Below are 8,117 nucleotides of genomic sequence, written 5' to 3' on the forward strand. Positions count from 1 at the left end.
CAGTGATTCCACGATCATCAGTGGAGGGTCCTATTTGCAGCTGTGGTCCACGAAGCATCCAGGAGCCGGAAAAAAAAAAGGAGCTGGAGGAGAAAAATTATTGGACTCTAACACACAACCTTAAAGGCAGGGAATTCGCCCCAAGGAGCTGTTTGGGGGAAGGAGATGAGATTAGAAAAAGCTGGGGGCCCAGTGACATTCACTGATGAGGACAGAAATGAAAGAAGCAATGTGTAGTTTGCCTGCAGAGAATGAAAGGCAGCCTGAAAAGCAGGGGAAGCCAGTGAGGACAGAAGTGCCCGAGGGTGACAGGGCAGGTCACAGGGCACAGGGAGGGTGCACAGACCTTTCAGGGGCCACCGGGGCCAGCCCTGTCCACAGAGCTCCCTGGGAAAGTGGGAGTGGTTTTCCAGAGCGCCCAGCTCAGCACCCACTGCAGATTACTGCCTGAGCAGTGAGGGCTCCACCGGGTACCCACGAGGGGAGAAATAAAAGTAGGCTTTAATTCTCGGCACGAAAGGTTGTCACTGGACACAGCGGGCTTGGCTAAAGAGAGGCTTGGGACTGGGAACTACACCCTCGCCGGTCCTCGTGCTGTTCCGAAGACGGGCCCTCTTCTGGGAGATGGGCCTTGCCGGACTCTGAAGGCCAGTGGGAAAGCACTCCGAGCCTTGACCACCTGACGTTCCCATGCTGGGTGCCTTACACCTTCCCAGTCTAGTCCACAGCCACGGGCTGGGAGGCCAGTACTGTCATGACCCCCACACACAGACGCAGGGGGCTGAGGGTCCCACGGGCTCAGACACCAGACTCAGGGCCAAGAGAAAAATGCAGCCACAGGGGCCTTAGTCATGTCAAGGATTTGAATTTTATCCTAAGAAAACTGACAATTTGGTCGATGGCTTTGAGCGGGAACACGATACCATCGTGTTTGAGAGGGAAAGTTCTGTCTTCGTTACAGAAAAGGGTTTGGAAGTGGATGCGCCAGGAGGCAGGAAGACCAATCAGGAGACTCCACATAGAAGATGATGGAGGCCTAAGTGAGGATCATGGTGTGGGGGTGGGGAGAAGTGGGCAGTTTGGAGGGAGAAACAGATCGACAGGACTTGGTGAGCAACAGGCGAGTGAGACAAGGGAGAGGCGTCCACTCTCTGAGTAGGGAGGGAGCTCAGGCAGGAAGCTCCCTCCATGCAAGCTGCCTGGGAACAGTGTCCAGAAGAGAGTGTTTAGGCCAGTGGTTCATCCGAGTGAGGCTATCTCATGGGCAGTTGGAAGCATGTCTCTTGCTAAAAAGAGAAACCCAACCTAAAGATATCTGGGTGATGCCATCCATATACAGATGGAGTGGGTGAATTATGGACCCTGCCAGGAAATGGCTGTCGGGTAAAGAGAGAAGAGAGCCTAGGTAAGAATCTGGAGGAAACCCAATATTTAGAGGAGAACTGAGCAAAGGAGCCGGACAAAGATCTAAAAGAAACTGCCAGTGGTATAGGAGGAAAGTCAGAAAACAAAAAAAAGAAGTGAGAAGCAAGTCCTAATGACCCTGTGTCCCCATCCCTGCTGGTACCATCCGAGGACATGTCACCACCTTTCTTCCCTGGCCTCCTGCAGTGGCCTCTGATCTGATCTCCTCATCTCTACTCTCACCCCCCCTTTGGTCCATTTTCTACCCAACATTCACAGGGATCTTTGCTTAAAAACTCACTTTGCCCTTAGACTAAAAGGCAAACTCCATTTTAGGACCTGCCAGGCCAGGCAGGCCCCTGCCCACTTCCCTCACTCCTGTCTTTCTGTCTCTCCCTGCTCCCTTAGCCACCGTGAGCTTTCACTTCCTTGGCCACTCTAAGCTCTTTTTGCCCGGGGCCTTTGCACTAGCTGTTCGGTCTAAAACCCTTTCTACCTCCTTTTCAAATGGCTGGGTCTTCTCATCCTACAGATCCTAACTTAACCCCCTTCTCCTCAAAGAGACCTCCCACGACCCCTCTATCTATATAAAATAGGCACCCCCCTCAGAGTTCTCCATCACAGCATTGTCTTTTTTCTTTCCTTTATAATATAAGCCACGATTTGTTATTTTTGGACTTACTCATTTCCATTTTTTCTGTCTCTCACACTTGATAATGTTAGCTAAGAAGGAGCCTATACCTGCTCTGTTCTTCATTATATCCCAGCCCCGAGTTCAGGGTCACATATCATTTAGGGATGCAGGAGGCTATAACAGAAAACTGAACCAACAGTAGCTTAAACTGATAAGGTATTGTTTTCTTGCATAGTAAGAAATGTAGAGATAGCTTTAGTGGCTCAATGGTTACATCTCTGTGCTGGCCTCACTCTTTCCCTCCTGACTGCAAGATGGCTGCTGTCCTTCCTGCCATCTTATCTATGTTCAAGGCAGAAAACACGAAACAGGAAGAAAAGCTGTATCATCAGTTTCATGTCTCATATTTTGAAGGAACAAATTTTAAGAAAGCATTTCCCAGAGGTTCCCCAGCAGCTGTCCACTTACATCCAATGCACCAGAACTGACAGGTGGGCCACGCATACCTGTGGTGGAGATGGGAAAGTGTCTGTGTTTAGCTTTCCAGCCTCTGTAGTGGGGAGCAGCAAAGGCAAATGGTATTCAAATGGCTTTAGGGCAGTTAATCCACAGTGATTTCTGCAGTGGGAAAATAAGTAGGTACACCTGGAGTCAAGAGTTTGGGGAGCTGAGAGAAGTGGGAAACAACTGGAGAGACTGACTGAGGCCGGATTGCAAAGGGTTTAATTCCACATTCTCACTTCTGAGCCACTTGCAAATGGATCAGGAGGATGGTGCAAGCTCTCTCCTCACTGTCTCCTGCTTCCCTCATCCCCCCTCTCTCCTTTGAAAATCCAAAACAGTGAAGCATCCTCAAAGTGAAGAAACTGGTTGTCAGTCCCCTCCCCTACAGTGAGGACATAAGGGTGATTGGACTGTGTGGCTATAGTGATTAACAGCAAAGAGAAGCCCTGGCTGGTGTACCTCAATGGATTGAGCGCGGGCCTGCGAACCACACGATCGCGGTTCGATTCCCAGTCAGGGCACATGCCTGGGTTGCAGGCAAGTTCCCAGCGAGGGACTCATGAGAGGCAACCATACATTGATATTTCTCTCCTTCTCTCCTTCCTTTCCCCTCTAAAGATAAATAAATAAATCTTTTTTAAAAAAGATGCTTTAAAAAAAGCAGCAAAGAGGGACAGGAGCTAAGGAAATAAATTGTTTATTCTCATTCTGGATTCAATAGTGAAAAACCTAACCACAGAGACCAGGGTTGCTAATTGCCAATCTCCAAACTCAAAAAGCAGTCTCTTTCCCTTACTCCAACCCACTCTTTTGTCAATATCTTTTCCAAAATAGACACTGATGAAAAGACTTTCTGGCCTCATCTCTCTCCTCCTTTCCTTGGGGTCTGCAGTAGAGCATATGGCCAGCTTTTCAGATTGTTGTATGATTAAGTTGGAAAACAATGAATGGAACAGTACAGACATTAACAAATATCCAGACTATGCTCTGGGCTGAGTGCTCAGGAGGACAGGCTCTGGCTGCAACCGCCCTGGAAGTGCGCACCTAGGAATCCTCTGCCTCGTGCCCCAAGCCATCTCCCTGTGATGTTAATATCCTTGTGCATTGTGTGAGCAGTGCCCAGGAAACTTTGTCCTGAATGTAGCACAACACAATACCACACTCACTCCCCTGCTCTCGTGAGTGTTTAAGGGCCATCAGGTGACTGTGTGTGTAAACACGTTGGCACACTTCACTGAGCTCAGGGAGTTGTCACCACTTGTTTAAGAAAGATGTCCCTCATTTACATTTGGCTTCTCCATTGGTGAGTAATGTGCCTTTGATCTCCAAGCCCAATAATTAAAGCTTCACCGCATGCCCCATTGATGGGTATTTATTTGGTTGAATGCCATGGGTTTTGCCTTTGAATCTATGTTCTTGACTAGCTCTAGTTTGTTTTTTCTTTAGAAATATTTTGTTACTATAGCAACCATCACTCTAAGAATTTAGGGACAGACCCAAGCAATGTCCAAAACTGCAGAGTCAAGGGGACTTCCGCCAAGATGGAGGCATAGGTGGAAACACTGTGCCTTCTCCCACAACCAAGTTTGAATACAACAAAGGTTTGGAGAACAAAGACACAGCCAAAAAACAGAAAATTGAATTATACGGAAGTCCGACAACCACTAACCGTTCAACGGGAACAGTAAGAGGGGCGGAGCCAGCAGCAGAGCAGGGTCGGGCAGGAAAGATCACCTGACCTAGGCGCACAGGCAGCCCAGAACCAGCTGGGGTGCGGGGCAGACTGACCGTGGTCGCACATTCGCACACAGTGAGATGGACCGTGCAGGCCCCAGAGGGCGAACCCACTGGTGGAGGGCTGACGGTGGTGGTACACTCACATGCAGTGGGACGAAACGCGTGGGCCCGGTAACAGTGGCAGCTGCAGCACCTGTGGGGGCCGCAGCGGGAAGCGGCAGACGGGACGCCATAGTTCCTCATTGACCCCACCCCCACATACAACGTCACAACCCAGCGACTGAGTTGCCCTGCTCTGGTGAATGCCTAGGGATCCAATCCTGCTATGGAACAGGCACAAACAGCCCAAAAGATGGCGCAAGAAGAACCCAAAGTCCCAGAGCCGATAACTCTCAGTGACCGAGAAATTGCCAGCCTCTCAGAAGCACAATTCAAGACACTGTTTATCAGGATGCTCACAGAACTGGTTCATTATAGTCACAAATTAGAGAAACATATGAAGGCTAAACTAATTGAAATGAAGGGAGATGTCCAGGAAACCAATAGCGATGGAAAGGAAACTGGGACTCAAATCAGTGGAATGGACCAGAAGGAAGAATGAAACATCCAACCAGAAAGGGATGAAGACATGAGAATTCAAAAAAATGAGGAGAGGCTTAGGAACCTCCAGGATATCTTTAAACGTTCCAACATCCGGATTATAGGGGTACCAGAAGGGGGAAAGAAACAGCCACGAGTGGAAAACTTATTTGAACAAATAATAAAGGAGAACTTCCCCAGTCTGGCAAAGGACATAGACTTCCAGGAAATCCAGGAAGCTCAGAGAGTCCCAAAGAAGTTGGACCCAAGAAGGAACACACCAAGGCACATCATAATTACACTAGCCAAGACTAAAATGAAGGAGAGAATCCTAGAAGCAGCAAGGGATAAGGGGACAGTCACCTACAAAGGAGTACCCATCAGACTGTCAGCGGATTTCTCAAAAGAGACCTTACAGGCAAGAAGGGGCTGGAAAGAAGTATTCCAAGTCATGAAATCCAAAGACCTACAGCCAAGATTGCTTTATCCAGCAAAACTTTCATTTAGAATGGAAGGACAGATAAAGTGCTTCTCAGATAAGGTCAAGTTCAAGGAGTTCATCATCACCAAGCCCTTATTATATGAAATGCTAAAGGGACTTATATAAGAAAAGATGAAAAATATTAACAGTGAAAGGACAGCAAACTCACAGTTATTAACAACCACACCTAAAACAAAAGCAAACCAAGAGGACAGCTAGATCAGGAGTGGAACCATAGAAATGAAGAACACATGGAGGGTTAGCAACAGGGGAGTGGGAGGAGGAGAAGGGGGGGAGAAGGCACAGACAATAGCATAGAGGGTAGGTAGAAAATAGTTAGGGGGGAGGGCAAGAATAGTGGGGGAAATATAGAATCTAAAGAACTTGAGACACGTGGTTATAAACTAAGGGGGGAGAATGGTGGGGGAGGGAGTGTGTGGGTGGAGGGGAATGAAGCGGGGGGAATAGAACTGTAATGGTATAATCAATAAAATATATTAAAAAAATAAATAGAATAAATAAAATATTCAAAAAAAGAAATGCCAAAAAAAAAAAGACCTGCAGAGTCAAGAGTCAACTCATGTCAGACAGGAGTGCCAGGGTGGACTGAGGGGTGGCAGGCGTTGGTGCGGGCCATGTAAAGCTACCTCATAATCAGGCTGGAGGTAGAACTTGAATTAAGTTTTCCCTGGCAATGGATTAATTACACTGTCATCAAAAAGTCATTTTATGAGCAGGCTCAAACCCCAGGCTCTTTCCATATCATGCCTCATCCTCTCTCCAGGGTTCCTTACCCTCCAGGGACAAGAGAATAAAGCTGGTTTCCCTGCAGCACTCCCCACCTTCCCCCCACGCCTTTGCTCAATCTGCTCCCACACCTAGAACCCCCTCGAGCCTGCCTATCCATCCGCTACCCACCCCTCGAGTCCCAACCCAAGAGTCTGAATTTTTCCCTGAGAGAGGATGAGGCATGATATGAGAAAAGGCTGGGGTTTGAGCCTGCTCATAAAGTGACTTTTTGATGACAGTCTAATTAATCCATTGCCAGGGAAAACTTAATTCAAGTTCTACCTCCAATCTGATTAAGAGGTAGCTTTGCACGGCCCGCACCAACGCCTGCCACCCCTCAGTCCACTCTGGCACTCCTATCTGACACGAGCTCATTCTTGACTCTGCAGTTTTGGACATTGCTTGGATCTGTCCCCAAATTCCTAGAGTAATAGGCCTCTGTGATTTACAGTTCCTCCACCAGCCACATAGGCTAAAGCTATGTGCACAATAGATGCTCAGTCTTACTGATATGGATTAGTTTTAAAGCATATTAATTTAAAAAAATAAGAGATATTGATAGCTCATGTTATTGAACATTCACCATGTTCCAGGCACTAGGCAAACTCATCCCATGAACTACCTCGTTTATTGGACACAACAAGCCAACGAGGTGGCCACAGGCAGTGTCCTCTGTACCCCATTTGCAGATGAACGGGGGCAGCACACACACGGGTTCAGCAACACGCTCCTGGCTACACAGGCAGCAAGTGACCAATCCAGGCTTTGAACTCAGGCAGTTTAACTCCAGGACAAAATACGACCTAACACTCAGTTCAGTGTCTGGTTTCCTTGTCTGGCAAGAGAGGAGATGAAACAATGTGACTCTCCAAGTGAGTACACTGGGTGGATGCTCCCTCCCGCCTGTATAATTTATTCTGAAGCTCAGCCAAAGTAGCAGTGATATAATCCGTATGTCCCTAGGGTATGTGCCACTGCCTGGAATTTAGATGAACAAACTCCACGAACTTAAAACTCCAGAAATAGCACGGGTACCCAATGGCCACCTATTTGCCACCTGTTAGATCAGAGTCCTGTGTGTCTTTCCTCCCTGTTGCACTATCAATTAAGATTCAGCTAAAAGAAGTTCTGGCCCTGTCTGGTGTAGCTCAGTGGATTGAGCACGGACCTGCGAACCACACGATCGCGGTTCGATTCCGAGTCAGGGCACATGCCTGGGTTGCAGGCCAGTTCCCGGCAGGGGACACACCAAAGGCAACCATACATTGATATTTCTCTCCCTCTCTCCTTCCCTTCCCCTCTAAAGATAAATAAATAAAATCTTTTTTAAAAAAAGAAGTTCTTATGCCACCAATAAAAACACAGGACCATTTCCCCCCTTGAATGAAATAGTGTTTATGAAAAACTTGTAAATATAAATGTACGTTTGTAATCATGTTGCCCCTGCTCTCACTCTAGAGTCCCTCCTTATGGGCTGTGGGTGTTTGCATTATGAGTGGGGGGCCCTGACCTAGAAGAAGGGCCCAGTGAGGGCTCAACCATTCTGGGAATCCAGAGGAACCTTCCGCTCTTGGATGTCTCATTAAGGGCTTCATGAAGGAAGTCGAGTCAAAGGAGTCCATTTCATGCCTAGAAGAGGCTCGGTGGCCTTTGCCAAACACCATCCTTGACTCTTTCCCTCTTTCGGAGGAGGAGGCGTCCCACCTTCCATTCGAGGTTAGTCTCGTCACCTGTGCTGGGGGCCAGCTCTCTCCCTTCCTTAGGCATTCCATTCTATCTCTGTCCTTGTGATTTCAGTCTCTCCCTCCTCCCTGGCTCTCTCCTCTCAACATACTTGGTCTAGTCATGCTTGTGCTCTCCAGTTAAAGCCAAAAATACTTCCCTCAATCCTGTCTTGCTCTCTAGGTACCACCTCAGTTCTCTCATTTCTTTCACCAGGTGCCTTACAAATTACACCAAAGTGTTTTCTTCCCTTTTATTCCATTCACT

The sequence above is a fragment of the Sturnira hondurensis genome, unplaced genomic scaffold (assembly GCF_014824575.4).
Source record: "Sturnira hondurensis isolate 20B ecotype Veracruz unplaced genomic scaffold, ASM1482457v3 Scaffold0021795, whole genome shotgun sequence".
In the NCBI taxonomy this organism is placed as follows: Eukaryota; Metazoa; Chordata; class Mammalia; order Chiroptera; family Phyllostomidae; genus Sturnira; species Sturnira hondurensis.